General features: G+C 42.4%; 1 protein-coding gene across 6 annotated transcripts in view; it reads left to right on the forward strand.

Moving 5' to 3' along the window:
• The window catches only part of TMEM178A (transmembrane protein 178A), a 248,504-nt gene that overhangs the window by 124,249 nt on the left and 105,995 nt on the right, over nucleotides 1-18,260 (forward strand). For 2 of the 6 annotated variants that reach the window (XM_032652737.1, XM_032652736.1), the window contains one exon: nucleotides 17,803-17,962. The exons of 1 other annotated variant lie outside the window; for it this stretch is intronic. The gene's annotated coding sequence lies outside the window, so the exon portion shown is untranslated. Of the gene's footprint in view, nucleotides 1-6,925; nucleotides 6,966-16,511; nucleotides 17,963-18,260 lie in introns of those variants that run through there. 3 more of the 6 variants (XM_032652740.1, XR_004352831.1, XM_032652739.1) reach the window with 3 other exon arrangements.

Raw genomic sequence — 18,260 nt, forward strand, 5'->3', positions numbered from 1 at the left:
TTTAACCACTTTTTACGTGTGACATTATGTTGCAATTTACCCATGTTAATACCAGTTGATCTAGTTCAATGATTTTAACTGCTGCATTGTATTGCTTTGTATGAATAACTCCAAATTTATTTCACTCTACCCTATTGATAAACATGTTTTCCCTACTACAAAAAGTGCTGCAGTACATCTTCTTGTTGAAGTCTCCTCAGGCCCATGTATGAGGTTTTCTCTTCAGGGTCCGTCTATACCTAAGAGTGGAATCGCTGGGTTACGAGGTTTCTTAAATTTTACATTTAATTACCAAATTGTTAAACTGTGCACTTAAAAATAGTTCATATAGCATTCCCCTAGTGGTTAGACTAATAGAGGAATAAGCTGTAGTAAACCAATAGCAACAAGACATAACAAAAAACTAGCTGAATCAGGCAAATTGTGGTTATTTCCTGTAACCTGGTTCATGATATTTATGGTTGTATTTCCCTTCTTGAAATAGGAGTATAATACAATCTGTATCCTCCTTGAGGTAAAATACCTAGACTCTATATTAGTAGAGTCTCTATAATAATACATCTCTATATTATTCTACCATAAGTAGCTGGAGGAGAGGATCTAAGTTATCCCTCTGAACACCAAACCTTCATTCCATAGCTTTATCTTCAAACTTAGTTAAAATATATACCCAGGTTGGGCAACTAGCTTTGTTTTTCACATAACCTAAAACACCTGTAGAAAAACAGCTCTTGAAAATGGAAGAATGTACAAAGCACCTGGTTAATATCGGAACATCTGATTCAGGGTCAAGGAGACCTCTGACCATCAGAATAGAAACTGAAAAAGGTCTTTATTTCATTGTGTAACCAGCCTGTGTGTACATGTTTGAACATATTCACATCAATGCTCTCTATCTGCCCGCGCTGGACCTCCAACACCTTCCCCTCAGAGGCTCCTCTAGTTATTTCAAGCGGGTCCCTGGGGTGTTTGTACAATACATCACTTGGGCTCAGAAATGAGTTTGCTCATGTGCTTTGGCTCCATTGTCAGGGGCCCTTTCCCTGTGTTGGATGACCGAGCCCTTAGTGAGAATGGGACCCCACTAATCACATCCGTCGTCTTCCCTTCTTAGAAAGCCCAAGCTGCTTTGCACGCATGGCAGAGTTGGGATAGGATGAGTAAAGGAAGAGAGGCGTGTCTCCAGCTTTGTCTCTGGGACTCTAAAGCAGCCTGGGTACCTAGATTTTCTTAAGGTCTTCCTTCAACTTCTACCATAATGCCTCTTTTCTTAGAGATTCAAAATTAGTCCTGTGCAGTGAGCTTGAAGTCGGGGGAAGGGGGTCTATTACTCAGTCCCCACCATTGCCATCCTGTTGTCCCTTCTCTTCCCCTAGGCACCCCATATCAGCACTCTCCCAAGTCTGTTCAATCTAAATCCCAAAGCCCCTAGGCACTGCACTTCCTGGCAGGGGGGAGATGTGACCTAACTCTAGTCCCTTAGAACCTACCTGAATCCCGCAGCAGTTCAAGCAAGACATCCTGCTGCAATAGTGTCACTAAAGATGTGAAGAGGCCCTTTGGGGGCATTCACTGTTTTCCTCACATGGTAGGTCGGCAACAAGCACATGTGGAAGCCAACTGGTTGTGAATGGAGAAGAGAGCTGTAAGTAGACAGAAGAAAAAAGCTTGACTGGGGCTTAATCAACTCCCCCCCCAGCATTTCTTAAAACACAGAATCGTGTTTGAAGAACCTTTAGATGTTATCTAGTTCATCATCCCATCTATTTTATTTATCTGCGTTGTATGACAAACGACCTCAAAAATTAGTGACTTAGAATGACAGTGGTGTGTTATTCCTCACAGTTCGGTGTGGTGGTTGAGTAGTTCCTCTGTTGTTTTCACCTGGACTCACTTCAGTGTCTCTGTTAAACTGGGTCAGGGAGGGGATCCAAGATGGCCTCATTCACTGGTCTGCCCTTCAGATGGCCCTGGCTGTCAGCTGGGGTGCCTTGTTCTCCTCCCTCAGCCTCTCATCCTAGTTGGCTAGACTGGGTTCTTTACATGGCGTTCTCAGGGCAGTGTTTCAAGAGTGAGGAAGCTGCTAGGCCTCTTGAGGGCTGGGCTCTGGAGCTCATACAGCGGCACTTCTGCCAGTATTCGATTAGTGAAAACAAATTATGGGACCAGCCCAGATTCAAGGCATAGAAACAGACACCACGCTTTGATGGGAGTTTTGCCAAATATTGCAATCATATTTTTCAACCTACTACACCATTTAATCCCTGCTATAGCATCTGTGGTATTGTTCTAATTGAATAAGGCTGGTGAAAGGGTCCTTATTCTTTCTAGAGGTATCTTTTTCATGGAGAACACCCACAGCCTTCTCCCTTTAGATGAACATCCCCTTGGTTCAAAATAAGCATTAGGGTCACATCTTTCCTTATCCAGTACTGGGGAAGGGAAATCTTTAGTGAGATGAGCAAAAGAAAATTTACATTTAGGACACACAGATGGACTAACTTATTCTGTCAAAGTTCTATTTGAGCTAGGTGTGCCTTTTGCAGGAGACTACCTCATTCTGAAGAGCTAAATTGGGCCAGTGTGGGACTGAGGGGAAATAAAACTAATGAGCTGATTGGGTCTGTATCTGGCTTAGACTTCAGGGAGAAGGATAAAGGGGGCCCTTGAGGTTTCCAAGCTGTTCAGCTTAGTTCACTAGAGCAAGAGAGCAGATAAGTTAGTTGGGAGAAAGCCGCAGTCAGGAAGAAAGTGTACCCAGGGCCATATATCTCAGGAAATTAAGTATCGTCATAAGTAGCTAGATGACATGAAGATTCCAGGGAGGCAAAAGGGTGCTATCGCAGTTTTGGTCTCGGGCCTTGTTATTTGTAGTGTATTCACTGGACCACCAGGAGAATCTTGGAGCCACCCCAGAACATGATGAGAATCTGCATTTTAACAAGATCAAGTGCCTCACATGCTTGTTGAAGTTTGAGGAGCATGAGTCTAGAGAGCCTTCTTGATGCCTTTAATTCTTACCCCACGGGAGACCCACATAAACGTGGCCTTACTTCCAGTAAAGAACTGTGCTTGGTACCACCCAAGGCTTTCTGGGGGCAGAGAGGCTCAGCCTCACTGTCTGTGGTCACCCACAGTCTACAGCTCTTTTCTCTAAGCAGGGGTTCTTAGCCATTTTAAAAAATAGTTTTATTGAGATATAATCCACCTATACAATTCATCTATTTAAAGTGTACAATTCAGTGGTATTTATTTACAGATACGTGCAACCACCATGGTCAGTTTTAGAACATTTTCATCACCTCAAGAAGAAATTTAGGAGCCTTTAGCGATTACTCCCTCATCCTTCTATCCATACCCCCCTTGCATCTTGCCTTAAGGAACTACTAATCTACTTTCTATCTCTGTAGATTTACCTATTCTAGACTTTCCTATGAATGAAATCACGGAGCATGTGCTTCTTAACAGGTTTTCAGATCATGAGGACCCATCGAAACTCAAATGGAAGAAATGAACCCTCTCCGCAGAACATACATACACAAGTGTATTTACCCAGAACTTCAAAAATTTTTGTGCATCTTTTGAAGCCTTTAGGGAGCATCTTTAGGAAGCCAAGATTAAGAACTCATGCACTGTGGCCAGTCAAAATGGGTAGTTGTCGCAAGCAGGTCCTAATCTGGTTTGAGCACTGCAGGCAGAAGGGATGGGACCACACAGGGACAGGTCACACGGGGTTACTACTGCCCCAAGGTGGAAAGTGACTAAAGCAACAAGCAAAGGACAGGCACCAAGTGTTTACAGAGCTGAAGAAGCTGTGTTTATAACACATAGTTTGCCAAGGAGGGGGTGATGGTGAACAGATGTGTCATTTGCAATTAAGCCTAAAGATGTTAATTATGCAAATGGAATCTCTGATTAGGATTCTAAAAAAAGAACCCCATATATTATGGGGTGTTGGATGTGCACAATCAAGCGTGCTTGCTGACTCTTCCTCCAGGTAATCACTGCTGGTGCCAGACTCCTCACCTGGGGGTCTTGTTTTCAATGTGCCACCTTGAGAGCCAGAGAGGGGTTCTGTGGAGGCACTTTCCAACTGCAGAACACTAAAGCTGGACATGGTCTTTGAGATCAGGGAGTATAGTCTGTCCTTGTCCAGAGGCAGAAACTGAGGCCCAGAGAAATTACGTGACTTGTCACTAGCAGAGTGAGGATAAGAGCTCGTATCTCTTATGTCACAGATTCACTTTCCCTTGCCTTATTGCATCAAAGAGGACATAAATCAACTATCAATTTTCTCGTCAGGGTCTACTTTAAATCTATGTGGAGTAAGGGCCAGGGGAATGATGTAAACAAAATATCTCCCTAACCCACTCAGGGTGTGCTTGTGTGTCTGTGTGTGGGGAAGGGGAAAGCAAGTAACGAGAATAACACAGGGCTTATACTCCAAGCTGTGTTAGTCATTAGAGCAGCCACTAGTCATCTGTGGCTATTTAAATTAAAATGAAATAAAATTTAAAATTGAGTTGCAGTAGTCACATTTCAAATGCTCAGTAGCTACTTGTGGCTGGTGGCTACCATATTGGACAGCAAAGAACATATCCATTACTGCGGGGCTTTCTAGAGTCTAGAATCAGATTTTCTCAGTCTGAATTCCAGTTCTGCCACTTAGAGTAAGAGTTCGAGTGTATTATTTAATGTTTCCAAACCTCGATTTCCTCCTCTGTAAAATGGACATAAGCACCGTATCTGCCTCACTGGTTTGCTGTGAGGAGTATGAGTGTAAATGAGATAATGTGTGTCATGTGTTTCGCAAAAGGAGCTTACACTTATTAAGCACTAAATAAATGTTATTATCATTGTCATTAAGCATCTCAGTATCCTGCTTAAGACTGTGCTGCTTCTTCTAATTGAAATGATGCAGTTTGTCCCCTGGCGGAGTAAGGAATTGCTTGCCGGGGGCACTAGGACGCCAAGAAGCCTAGGTCTTGGATGAGTTATAGAAGAAGGAGGTCAGGAACAGAGAGAGGGAGATGAGGAGAGGCTGGGGCGGAGGGAAGATGATCAGGGTCCTGGGAACAAGGAGAAGACACAGTGGTGTGAGCTGTGAGAAGTGCCAGAGGGCAGTCGAGATCACCCCACTTCATATTTGTCAAGGGCTGGCAGACAAGTGTCTTACTTAGCAGAGCCGTTGCTCTATCAGTCTGAGCGTGTGTTTAAAGGCTCCTACCTCCTCATGTTCCTTGTGCTAACTTCTTGCCTGCTTGTCCACAAGAGGGAGGCAAGGGAAAGGAGAGAAGGAAATCCTACAAGTCCAGCTGGCTCTTTGCTGGCAGCTCTGGTCAAAGGTTTGCTGTGGAGGAAGCTGAAAATTCTGATTAAAATAAGACTCCCTTTCACAGAAGCTCACAGGTCTCAGCTGTGTTTTCCTTGAACCCATTACCTCCACAGAGAGGATCCCTCCCAAAGGCTGTGTGTTATTCAGAAAGTCATACTTCACGGCCTTTCAGGAGGGCTGAGACAATTTTCACACCTGGCTGGAGGCTGTGTCAGCCTCCTAGCCACGCCCCCCAAATGGGTTCAGCAGCAGAGGACACAGGTGTGAGTGGAGTGGAGAGAGGTGGCCGTCATCCAGGTAATTTGGCCCCATGGCATGCCACTCCACAATATAGATTTTGCTGCCAGGGCTCATAAAGCATTGTGTTAGGCGTTGGGAGAAGGTATTAAAAAATAATTCTCTTTGCCCTTAGGGAATTTTCATGTAATTCAGGAGCTAGTGAGCCAAGGGACAAAGGGGCTTAGGTGGCAGAGGGGAAAGAGCATTGCAGTAGGATCTGCAGATGTAGTTTATGCCCTGGTCTGCCATTAATTATAAGTGTGACTTTGGGCCAAGCTACTGCAGTTTTCTGGGTCTCCTTACTCCCATCATGGATACATTTAAGCTGATGGACTGGGTGATTTTAAAGTTCTCCATTTCTGGAACCCTGAGATTCTAATTTAGATGGGGGGATATGAACATCTAGGCCATGGAGGAAGATTCTTCTACTAGCAGTGTCAGATTTCTCATATAAAGTATGGGATGCCCAGTTCATTTGGATTTCAGATAAACAATGAATAAATTTTTTTAGTGCATTGTCCCATGCCATATTTGGGACATACCTATACTATGAAATTATCTGCTGTTTATCTGAAATCCAAATTTACTGGGCATTCTATATCCTATTTGGCGACTTCTGCCTTCCACCAAACATATCTGCCCCTCTCACTACGTGGGGAGGGTGTTTCTGTCTCTCTCCATCCTTTTACTGGGACCTTCTGATTACTCTGATTGGTCAGAATCTGCAAAATTCCTTGGCTGCATTTGACTGACAAGGATAACTGTGTTTAAGGCAAGGCCTTTGACTTCCTTTGGCTTACACTGCCCAGACACAAGCGCTGAGGTGTCTCTTCCTCTCCCTCTCTCTTGAAAGAGCCCCCGAGCAGGGCTGCTCATGGGGAAGAGGTAGATAACTCTCCCTTTGTCCTGCTGCCCACCACAGAACACATCCATCCCAATGATTCAGTGAACTTGCAGTCCGTTCTGAGGGCCCATTTATCATAGATATGCCGGAGTGTTCTGGCTCCAAGGTATAGATTTGGGAGGGGAGCAAAGGCCCCGTTTATCTTAAAGTTTAATCTTTTTTTCTTCAGTTTAGCTTTCACCAGTGAACTCTGCATTTGGGGGATTATTGGGTGCTTGCTGGCCTAGTAATAAACTGATAATTTCATTCCCACCGGGCCAGTGCATCTCTGTGTTTTCCCGTCTGACCTAGAAGGGAGGAGCTTTGAGACTCAGGTCCCAAGCCTCGTAGGTGGTTGTTTTCTCTACGGATCAGACTTATTGGCCTATCTAGATCCAGCCCCAAATGAAAAAAAAGAAAAAGAAGAAAAAAGAGTGAACAGCATGTGATGTCATCAGGCTAGAACAGGTGAGAATGGTCAGATACAGGTCATCCTGGGACACTTCTCATTTACTTAGAGAAATGATCTGGGAACTTTATGTTGTAAATGACTGCTTGCTATATGAAAGACAATGGGGAGGGCTCTAGTCCGGTTATCCAGCCCTGACAATTCTATTTATAGACCTCTACAAAGAGATGATTTTCGGAAGATATCTCTTGATATCCAGTGGATGCCGTCATCCTAGTCACTGGGAATTTCCTAGTACAGGTTCTTTATTTCTTGCCTGGACCTTTGCCACACACAGCATTTTAAGTCCGTGCCTCCTATACTTGGCTTTCCTAAACCCAGGTCTGATTATGTCACCACACTGCCTAAAAGCTTACCCTTTCCTGCAGAAGCAAGTCCACAAAGACTTAGCAGGCAGGTATGACACTCTTTGCATTTCGGTTTTTTTTCCTGCTATCACCCTCCCTGCCCCCAGGCTTCTAGGTTGTAGCTTAAATAAAGGTTTAGTTGTCTCCTAAATATTCTCCAACACATCTCCAAACCTTTGCACAGTTTGGCCCTTCCACTTCTAATGCCCTTCCTCTTCTCTCTCTGGTGAACATTTTATTTTGAGAATTAACTCAAAGGTCAGCTCTCCAGTCTTCTTGAATTTCCTTCTCCCCGGTTCAGTAACAGTTCCCTTCTTCTGTGCTCTCAGATTCTACCCTATTGCATTGCAACCAGCGGGCCAGGTATCTGTTTCTACCTCCTGTCTAGAAGCTCCACGAGGGCAAACATCTTGTGTCTTTCACCTTTGTAGTCCCTCTTCAATGTCACATGCCTTTCCTATTTCCCCTATTACAGCACCCAGCACAGCAGGGGCATCCAATAAATGACTGTTGCATGCACGAGGACAATAGAATACGGCCCAGAGAGCTGATATTTGAGTTAATTGTGGGATGTATTTGAATTGTCAGACGAAATAAATCTTTGGGGTAGAAATGACCGCATTGAAATGTTAGTATAGGAACATGGGGCAGCCCATAAAGACCCAATAGATACTATAATTTAAATGAGGGATAGTAAATCTTTATCTCAAGGCACAAATCAGAATAGAGCCACAGCACGAGACCCCTGTAACAGGATAACATCAACATCAGTATTAGCATTAGGTAATCCTTCCTTCTTTGTGGTAGAGAATGCCTGTTTTGGTATCAAACCACATCTCATCAACACGTGTGTTGTGACTTATAGAAAGGGTTATTTTCTTTGCCATGTAAGATTCAGTGGATCAGCAAAAAAAATCTCTGTTGGCAAGTACTTTGTGAGAGGCTGTGAAACTGGTCACAGGAGTAAAGGGTATTTTTTTGGCACTTTGCCTAAATGAAATCTGGAGGGATACCTCTTCTAATACTTTATTTCCTTCAGTACACATTTAAATTTAGCTCTCAAAGCCTAAAGGTCTTTTTTTTTTTTTTTTTTAATTTTATTTATTTATTTATTTATTTATTTATTTATTTATTTATTTATGGCTGTGTTGGGTCTTCGTTTCTGTGCGTGGGCTTTCTCTAGTTGCGGCGAGTGGGGGCTGCTCTTCATCGCGGTGCGCGGGCCTCTCACTGTCGCGGCCTCTCTTGTCGCGGAGCACAAGCTCCAGACGCGCAGGCTCAGTAGTTGTGGCTCACGGGCCTGGTTGCTCCGCGGCATGTGGGATCTTCCCAGACCAGGGCTCGAACCTGTGTCCCCTGCATTGGCAGGCAGATTCTCAACCACTGCGCCACCAGGGAAGCCCGAGCCTAAAGGTCTTAATGGGAAAACCCACAAAGCTAGAAGCACTCTAGAGAAAAGCACTGGACTTAAGAGTCAAGAGTCCGGTCCCAGCTCTGATACTACCCCAGTGGGTGATCCTGGGGGAGTCACACAACCTCTGAGGGCCTCAGCTTCTCCATCTTTATATCAAGAGGGTTCTACTAGGGATCTCTGAAGATAGTTCTCTGCTTTATCACTTTGATCCTACATGCTGCTCTGTAGGGACAGATTGTGAACGTAATGAAGCTTAAGCTTCAGGGATCTTTGCTTGCACAGCTCTTTTCGGAAGCCCTGGGAAGGGCCCCATAAGATCTTTCACATGGTCGTATATTTTTGTAAAGTTCCAAAAGTAAAATATTTTAACTGAAATTGGTTACGACAGCTGTCTCTTTTTACTCCCTCTCTCCCTTCATTATAATTCCCCAGGTGTGGGGTGGCCTTGAAACAGCTGTGGGCATTTTTGGGATTCAGATAAAGGGAAATTGTGTTGAGGATATTAATGATACATTTCTATGTAGTCTAGAGTTACTTTTGTGTAGAGTTACCTTGTTACTAGTCATTCTAATCTAGGTATGGCTTCCAAGAATATTTCATGCCATCCAGCACACACAAGAGCAAGTCAAATACATTTTTAAATTGTGTCTATAACATTTTGAGCTACATAAGAATATAATCAAATTGCTCTTCTACTACGTCTATCACCTTACTGATGAATATAGGAGTTCTGCCACTAGAAGCCTTGTTTCTTCAGGACTTTTTAATGCGTTATATCAATGCATGCTCCCTCACCAGTGTGGCATGAAGGTGCAAGGCACACATGGTGCCATGGAATGAACTTATCCTACAACTCTTGGCACTGGAAGCATGTGGGGATTGGGAGAGAGACAAGTGTGAAATGTACAGAGCCAGAAGCTAGTCTGTTGAAAATTCTTCCAGTCGTCTGACACAAAGTTATAAATGCAGGTTTCAGTTCTCAATGATGCCTAAACAAAATGGAAGTGTTCTTCCATCAGAAATATGCTTAATAATGTAGCATATACAATTATAAACACACTCTTTTCTCTATTTTTTTAATTATATGTGCTTGAAATAGAATTTTCCAGAATGCCTGTGTTTGTAGGAGCAAAAACCTTTAAGTGCTATAAGCAGTAAGTACTGCTAAGTACAGTACTATAAGCAGTAATCTGTGATTTTGTAGGTTTTATGCATCTCAAAATAAGTCTTAGCATATCTGACACATCTTGTCAAGATGAATTGTGCTGGTTTTAGATGAAACAGCATGCAGTATTGACACAACGCATTAAAAAGTCTTCAAGAAACAAGGGTTCTAGTGACAGAACTCCTATATTGCTCTGTAAGGTGATAGATGGAGAATAAGAGTCGTTCGATTATACTATTACACAGCTTAATATATTGTAGACACAATTTAGAAATGTATTTGACTTGCTCTTGGGCATGCCTTAATTTTGGATTAATTTTGTATCTATTTTCAGAATGGTTGATACACTAAAACTCAAAGAGGAAAGGAAGGATGTATCCTATTGGAAACTGATGATCTAAACTAAAAGAAAGGAGAGTAGCAGAGACTTCAAAATATTGAAAACTCTCTTATCACAACAGAAGCTAAAAACTCTGATGGCCAGAGTCATAAAGACAAGAAACAGGATCACAACAGCAAGGAAAATATAGATAAAACAATAACAGAAGAGAGAGAAAATTTATGTAATTTGGGACATTTCCAGGACAAAGAACAGAAGAACAGGAGGAGGAAAGTAATGGTCTGCACGAGGACATGGACTACAGAAAAGTTAATGAGTCGGTCATTGTGTCAAAGGGTATTTAAATTAGCCACTGATGGGCTTCCCTCGTGGTGCAGTGGTTGGGAGTCCACCTGCCGATGCAGGGGACACAGGTTCGTGCCCCGGTCCGGGAAGATCCCACATGCCGCGGAGCAGCTGGGCACATGAGCCATGGCCTCTGAGCCTGCGCGTCCGGAGCCTGTGCTCCACAATGGGAGAGGCCACAACAGTGAGAGGCCCGCATACTGCAAAAAAATAAATAAATAAATAAAATAAAATTAGCCACTGCTTAAGAAGCCTGAAATACCATGACTCTTAGCTCATAGGTGAAGAAAACTGGATAGAGCTTAGCGCAAATTTGACAAAACTCTAAAAATGTTACATGACACTGTAATGAGTTGGAAGTTGGAAAAAACTTTTCTAAATTATCAATAATGAAAAAACAAATTTCCGCTAGACTGAATTATCTTTCTCATCTCCTTATAGAAAGACTGCAGAACAAAGTGGCTTATCATATAAAGAGATGACTACAGATTTAGAAAAATATTAAACATGTATTTTAGGCAGCTCATTAGGAAACATGTTTTGTCATTTTTCCCCCCTGGATTTTGTGATGTTTGTGGAATTTTTCAGTTTTAGAAATTAGTATTTTATTATGATTTCTTACTTCATTGGAAACAAATGTTCAATCTGTGCTCAGTTCTTGTCTGTGATTTTGTATTTCTTTCGGTAAAAAGGGCCCCCAAATTGTATAAGCTTTAGGCCCCACAAGAACTGGATCTGTTGCTGCTCATCTGATAGCATCCTTTATAGAGCAGTGTTTCTCAAGCCTTAATGTGCATTTGAATCCCTTGGGGATCTTGTTAAGATGCAGCTCCTGAGATTCTGTATTTCTAACCAACTCCCAGGTGGTGCCCACACTGCTGGTCTAGGGACATACTTTGAGAATCAAAGATCTAGAACAATGGTTCCTGTCTGGCTGTGCATTGGAATCACTTGTGATGCTCTTAGAAAACACAGATGCCTGGGCCATACCCTTGAAGATTCTTACTTAGGAGGTCTAGATTGGGGCCCTTTAGCTATATTTTTTTCTTGTTTAAAAATTCCTTAAGTAGGGAAATAGACCCTTTGATACACTGTTGGTGGGAATTCAAACTGATGCAACCATTTTGGAGGTTGATTTAGCAATATCTTCCTGGAAACCCAAAAGAAGCCAGCTTGTAAGGCAGTCTGGGAAAGGGAATTTACAGATTCCTACCCCAGGGTGGGAAAAAAAAAGTGTGGGAGGATGGGGTTTGGCTGAGAGACAATAGATATATAATTGGTACAGGGTACATTCTCTGTGACCCAGAACTTCCACTTCTAGGAATTTATCCTAGTAATATTTATACATATCAAGACATATGTATAAGATTGTTTAATTCCACATTATTTGTAGTTGGGGAAAACTAACAGTAACCTGCCCATCAATAAATTATTCAAATCATGAAATGTCCTTACAATGAAATAAAAATAGCTAATCTTAGTTAAACAATTACTATGTGCCAGACATTGCTCTAAGTTATTTATAAATATTAACTAAATTTGTCTTCACAATTATCATGTTTCCATTTACAGATGATGTAATTTATAGGTATTGACATGGAAAGCTGTCCAGGGATATAACAGGCAAAAAGCAACTAGCAGAACATTATATATAGTATATCATGCATTACCATTATAATACAATAGCAAACAATGATATATTAAAATCTGAGACACAGTCCCAGTAGATAACTACTGATCTAGAATAGGAATGAAAGGACATTCAAAAAATGATATATTAAAATCTGAGACACAGTCCCAGTAGATAACTACTGATCTAGAATAGGAATGAAAGGACATTCAGTTATATCCAAACACGCTGTTTTCATGCAATTTGATGAACTGGTAACACTTTCAGAAGAAGAGAAAGTAAAAATGATTAGGTTGATTTGTTGGTTTAGAGTATTCTGTCAATGGTCCGACGGATAGTCATTCTGAATGATCTCAACATTAGGGATGATGGGAAGAACTGACCCACAGATGTTCCTATATCTCATTTCTTTAGGACACACTCTTGGGAGAAACACTCCAGTGCAATTTGTCTGGGCTTCTTGGTTGGTCCAGCTCTTTGCCTTATGCTGTCTCACCTTAGCAAGCTCATTCCACGCTTACTTTTAGTCCACGGCAAGGTTTAAAAAATTTTCCAACACTTTATTATGGGAAGTTTTAAACATACAGAACAGATAAAAGAAATCTACAGGGAACACACGTATCTATCATCGGATTGTACAGTTTACAATACTTGCTTTATTACAAATCTACTTATTTCTCTATGCATCCATTGATCCACTTCATTTTTGGGGACGCATTTCAAAGTAATTTGCTGACATCAGTCAGTACATTTTTCCTTAAATGCTTCAGTATACATATCAACAACTATAGTTTAATATTTATTTATAGTTCATTTTCTTTCCCTGTGAGGTAAAATTTACACACAGGAAATGCACAAATCTTAGGTGAACCATTTGATGAGTTTTAACTAATGTGTGCATCTTCATAACTCAAACTTCTGTCCAGAGAGCACTTTACTGTACCTGCGGGTCCCCTCATGCCTCCGCCCTGGGGTACTTCCCTGCCTCCGCACCACTCCCCCACCAGACAATCACTGCTCTGATTTTTTTCCATCACAGATATCCATTCTAGAACCTCATGGAGATAGAATAATACAATATGTCTTTTACTCGGCCTAACGTTTTTGCGTTTTTGTGACGCATCCATGGTATTGCATGTCCCCATTGTTTGTTAAGCGTTTCCTTATTTTCGGGCATTCAGGTTCAACTTGTACTTTCCCTGTTCTAGGCCTGGAATCAGCCATTTTCCCAAGGACCTCTGGTTTCCTTTAATAAAGGGTATATTCAGAGACCAAGATTTGGGCACTCAATGTTTTAATTGCTACTGGGGTGTCATTGCTTTTAGGCTCATTCACTCCGTGGACAGACATAGGAAATACACACACATACACACACACACACGTACACACACACATATATATGAGATATATATGTGTGCTAATATATGTATATATACATACACACATATACATCTGTAACTATTTCTGTATTTATCTGTGTGTATGTATATATTCACACACACCAACACACATAATAATAAAAGCTAAGTTCATACTGATACTGTGGTTTCAATCCAAACCCTCATGGTTTTCTAGACTTCCTGTTTCAATGTTTGTAAATACCTTCTCTGGCAATGAGAATTTTGGCTCCTATTATCCTAGTATATTTATGTATTGGCTCAATCTCCCAACCACGCCCGCTGTCTCTTCCGCCCACCACCTTCACATCCCGCCTCTTTACCCTGTGTCTCACCGCCTCCTGCCCTGCATCCATGCCTCTGCATGGCTTCCTCAACCCTCTCACTATCCTGTGATTTCAGTTGCTGTGCTGAGTTCTCCATGCTGGGAAGGGAAGTAGAGGGAGCAGGCAATACATTTTGAAGGGATAAAACCCAAGTGAACAAAACCATTTACTCCATTTGCAGTAGTTCTATTTCTTAATTCCTGTTCTTAAATTTTTTTTTTTTTTTTTTGGCTGCGTTGGGTCTTTGTTGCTGTGCACGGGCTTTCTCTAGTTGTGGTGAGCTGGGGCTACTCTTCATTGCAGTGTGAGGTCTTCTCATTGTGGTGGCTTCTCTTGTTGTGCAGCACGGGCTCTATCATGTATCTATCAATGGTCAGACAGATAGTCTGCTCTAGGAACGTGGGCTTCAGTAGCAACACGCGGGCTCAGTAGTTGCGGCTCGTGGGCCCTGGAGTGCGTGAGCTTCTGTAGTTGCAGCGCCCGGGCTTAGTTGCTCTGTGGCATGTGGGATCTTCCCGGACCAGGGAATGAACCTGTGTCCCCTGCATTGGCAGGTGGATTCTTCACCACTGCGTCACTGGGAAGTCCTGTTCCTAAATTTTTACAGAGAAAAGCACTGAGTCTTTAAAAAAAGAGAAAGGGAACGATGGAGTGGAGCAAGTTACAATTTTATTTAAAGTCCCAAGCAGAAGACTTATATCTTTATTGGAGTATAATTGCTTTGCAAGGTTGTGTTAGTTTCCACTGTATAACAAAGTGAATCAACTATATGTATACATATATCCCCATATCCCCTCCCTCTTGCATCTCCCACCCTCCCTATCCCACCCCTCTAGGTGGTCACAAAGCACAGAGCTGATCTGCCTGTGCTATGCGGCCCAGGCAGAAGACTTTTAACAGGCTATTAGAATGATAACCTGTGCTTGCTGTGGAATCAGCTCAAAGCCTTCCTGATGTTGCCCAGCACGGGCTAATGCTGCTCTGTAACAAGTGAACACACTGATGGCCTTCAAAGGCGTCAATCAGTCATAAGGAGTATTAGCAGAAGCTTCCATTGCCGAAGTGTTGGCTGTCCTTGGGCGGGCACAGCAGGCGAGGGTCCCAGCCATTTGCATCAGTCCTCCGGCCTTGGCATTCACGAGGTCTCAGCTGTGACAGGCCTGTAGGCATCAAGGTCAGGCTTTCACCCACTGACTTGAGCTTCCTTGGGGTTTCTCATCAGAGCCTTTGCCTATCACCTTAGGGGGGGAAACCCTGCCACAGTTCCTTTCACATTTCCTAAGTCCAAGAAATAATCTGGCTTTTGGAAAACAATCTGATAACTCTTTCTGGAAGTTGTGGGAGGTAGCGACACCTTGAGTGCACCAAGCAGCGTGTACGGTTGGCTCTTTCATTTCGAGTAGCTTAATTGGCTTATCAGATTGCATAAAGCTGGGTGCTCTCAGGGTCTGCTTCTATCTCTGGCCACACACTTCCTTCTGACCAGGGAACCCACTTGATCATCTCTGAAATATGCCACATTTGTAGGCTTAAGGCAGCCCTGACCTAAAATAAGGATGGCAGATTTGTTTCAAGACATGTAGTAGCTCTGATTAATTGTTTGCATAGGCCTGAGAGAGCTGTATAGTAAAGGACTTTGTGGCCTCATCAGGGCTCAATAGGAAAGAGTACTGTAATTGATTAGTTATGTCTGCCGTGAGCATGGCAGGGAGGACTGGGGTAGATGGGCACCATATTTGTCATCCCTATCCTAGGATTTAACCTCATGTTCCACCACAAGATAGGTAAGAAAGTTTTGCCTCAGGTAGACAGTAATTAACTTCAAAACTGCCTGATTGGCAGTATCTCGTGTCTGTTGTCCTTATTTATTTTATTAATATTTTGGCCAAGTGTGTTCTCTGACGAATAACAAGAAAGAAAGAGAAAAATGAATATTCATCGAACATCTACTAATTGTCAGTTCCTTCTTTTAGGAGCTGTATTAAATATCTCTCATGATATATTCAAAACAATCTTATAAGATCAGAATATTATTCCCCTTCTTAAAATAATAAAGAAATTAAGCCTCAGAGAAGAAAATATTTGCCTAAACCATAATAGAACGTCTCAAATCCAAGGGTGATACTCATTCTGATATACTTGGACAGTGGTTCTCACTCTTAGGAACATATTAGAATCTCCTGGAAAGATTTTAAAAACATTTGAAAATTTTGATGACCGCATCTTGTCAATTACATCAGAACCTCTGGGGTAGGGGAGACTCAGGCATAGGAATGGGTTAAAATTTTTCCAGTTGATTCTAATCTGCAGTCACTGGGCCAAGGAGTAGGGAGCAGGATAATTTATATTTATAGAATGCCCATTCTGAGCCTAGCTCCCTGCCCTGCCATATTCTATCTAATTTAATTCTCATGTAATTTCTCAAAGAAAAAACTATTAGCCTCTTTTTACCTATGAGGAAAATGGAGGCTCATAAAACAAAGAAATTCCTGAAGATCTTGCAGTAGAACTGGGATTTGAATGCAAGTCTGTTTGCTTCCAAAGTACTTGCTCTTTCCATGGCACCATGCTTTTTTTTGGTTAAGTTTCTGAACCAAGGCTCCACCCTTAACCTTAGTTTTGAGCAAATCTGGATTCTGCCTAGTTTCCATATCTGACCCCAACTTGTCATTCCCTTCCTTGACTTGGTTCCAGCTTCAGCTGGAAGCACCATTCTGAGCATTTGGTTTCATGGTCGAGAAATGCAAGAGGCGCTCCCTAAAGTTACCACCTCCTATCCTGTGGGCTTTGGGCAGCTCAGAGTAAGGCTGTTTCCAGAGCCAGGGATCCTGCACAGTGACCTTGACTGCAGGATCTCTGATGTCCAGGCCAGATAAGTGTGGAGTCCCTTCTTTGGACACCGGGCAGTTCAAAGAGATACAGAAGAGTTGTGGCCTGAGGTCCTAATCCTGTTAATTGAGGGCACCTGTGTGCCTGCTTGGCTGTTTTAATGTCACATTGACTTCAGCTCCTTAGGTCAGAATCATGAGTCTCCATGAGATAGCTGAGTAAAACAGGAGAACCTCAGAGCTGGATTGGACCTCCAGCTTGATTTAGTTCCACACCTCCCTAGGGCCAAAAAGCCCTGTCGAGCACCATTGTCTGAAACAAATGAGACTGTTTAAATATTTCCTGGGGAAGGAATGGCACAATCTCTCCCATTAATTGATACATTGTTAGGCAGCTCAGAAACACTTTTAAAATTAAGCCTGTATATTGCTCTCTATAATTTTCAAGTTCTTCAGCTGATTGATTTTCCTCAGTCTTATCAAGGACTAATTTCTATAAAGTTGATCCATCATCCAAGTAGTTGGTACAAATTAGGTTGGACTAAGCAAGGTCAGTTCCAGGCCAAATTATGAATAAGGTTCTCCAGCGGAGTTTACTTTCATTGTCCTTAATCATGTGTTTTCCTTTAGGGACAGCCCCTTCTCACCCTCTCCAGTCTAACTTTTCTTCCCCCATCAGAATTCCCGCTGTCAGAAAAAAGTTGGAAACTTAGCCACCAGGGGTAAGTGAATGATGAAACATGATTGTCTCCTCCTAAGAGCATTTATACTTTTTTTTTTTTTTTTAAGGATGAAGGCTTGAAAGGTTTGGCATAAAGGAATAAAATGAATCTTAGTCATCAGGCAGTTTAAGGGAGGGTGGGGTAAGGGAACATAGCTTCCCAGCAATTCTGATATTGAAACAGCACGTAAAACATTGATCAGCTTCAGCTAGTTTTGCCTCCTTAAACAGAGTGTTGATTAATCAAATTGAAACAGCACCAGCTTAAACTGGTTTTGCTTCTGTAACTAGGTTGATTAATCAAACCTTGAGTTACTTTACAGAGGCAGCACTGCGCATGTGCAAGACGCGAACCCACCTCTCCAGGATGACCCCAGAACCTAGGATCTTCAGTCCACAGAACTCAAAGAATAGAAGTGTTGCCACCGGAGCCCCTTACGAAGCAAGAAGTCCTTCAATAAGGAAAATCTGGCCTCCTGCACCGTAAGTAGCTTATATGGACTAATTCAAGACTAGCCAATCAGCTTCCAAGTTTGAAATTCCCCTAACTCCTTAAATTTTGCCCTGAAGCCTGGATAGAGAGACAGATTTGAGAACTTTGTCTCCAGTTTCCTTGCCGGTCAATCTCACAATAAAGCTCTTCCTTTTCTCAAAAGCTAATGCCGTAATATTGGCTTCTGTGCTCCTGGGACAGCCAGCCCTTGCTCGGTAGCAATATTGCGTCACGTAGGACACCTGACTCGCCAACGTGAGCCTGGTCCTACGTCTCCATGCTGGGCTG

The sequence above is a fragment of the Phocoena sinus genome, chromosome 13, assembly GCF_008692025.1.
Source record: "Phocoena sinus isolate mPhoSin1 chromosome 13, mPhoSin1.pri, whole genome shotgun sequence".
NCBI classification, from domain to species: Eukaryota; Metazoa; Chordata; class Mammalia; order Artiodactyla; family Phocoenidae; genus Phocoena; species Phocoena sinus.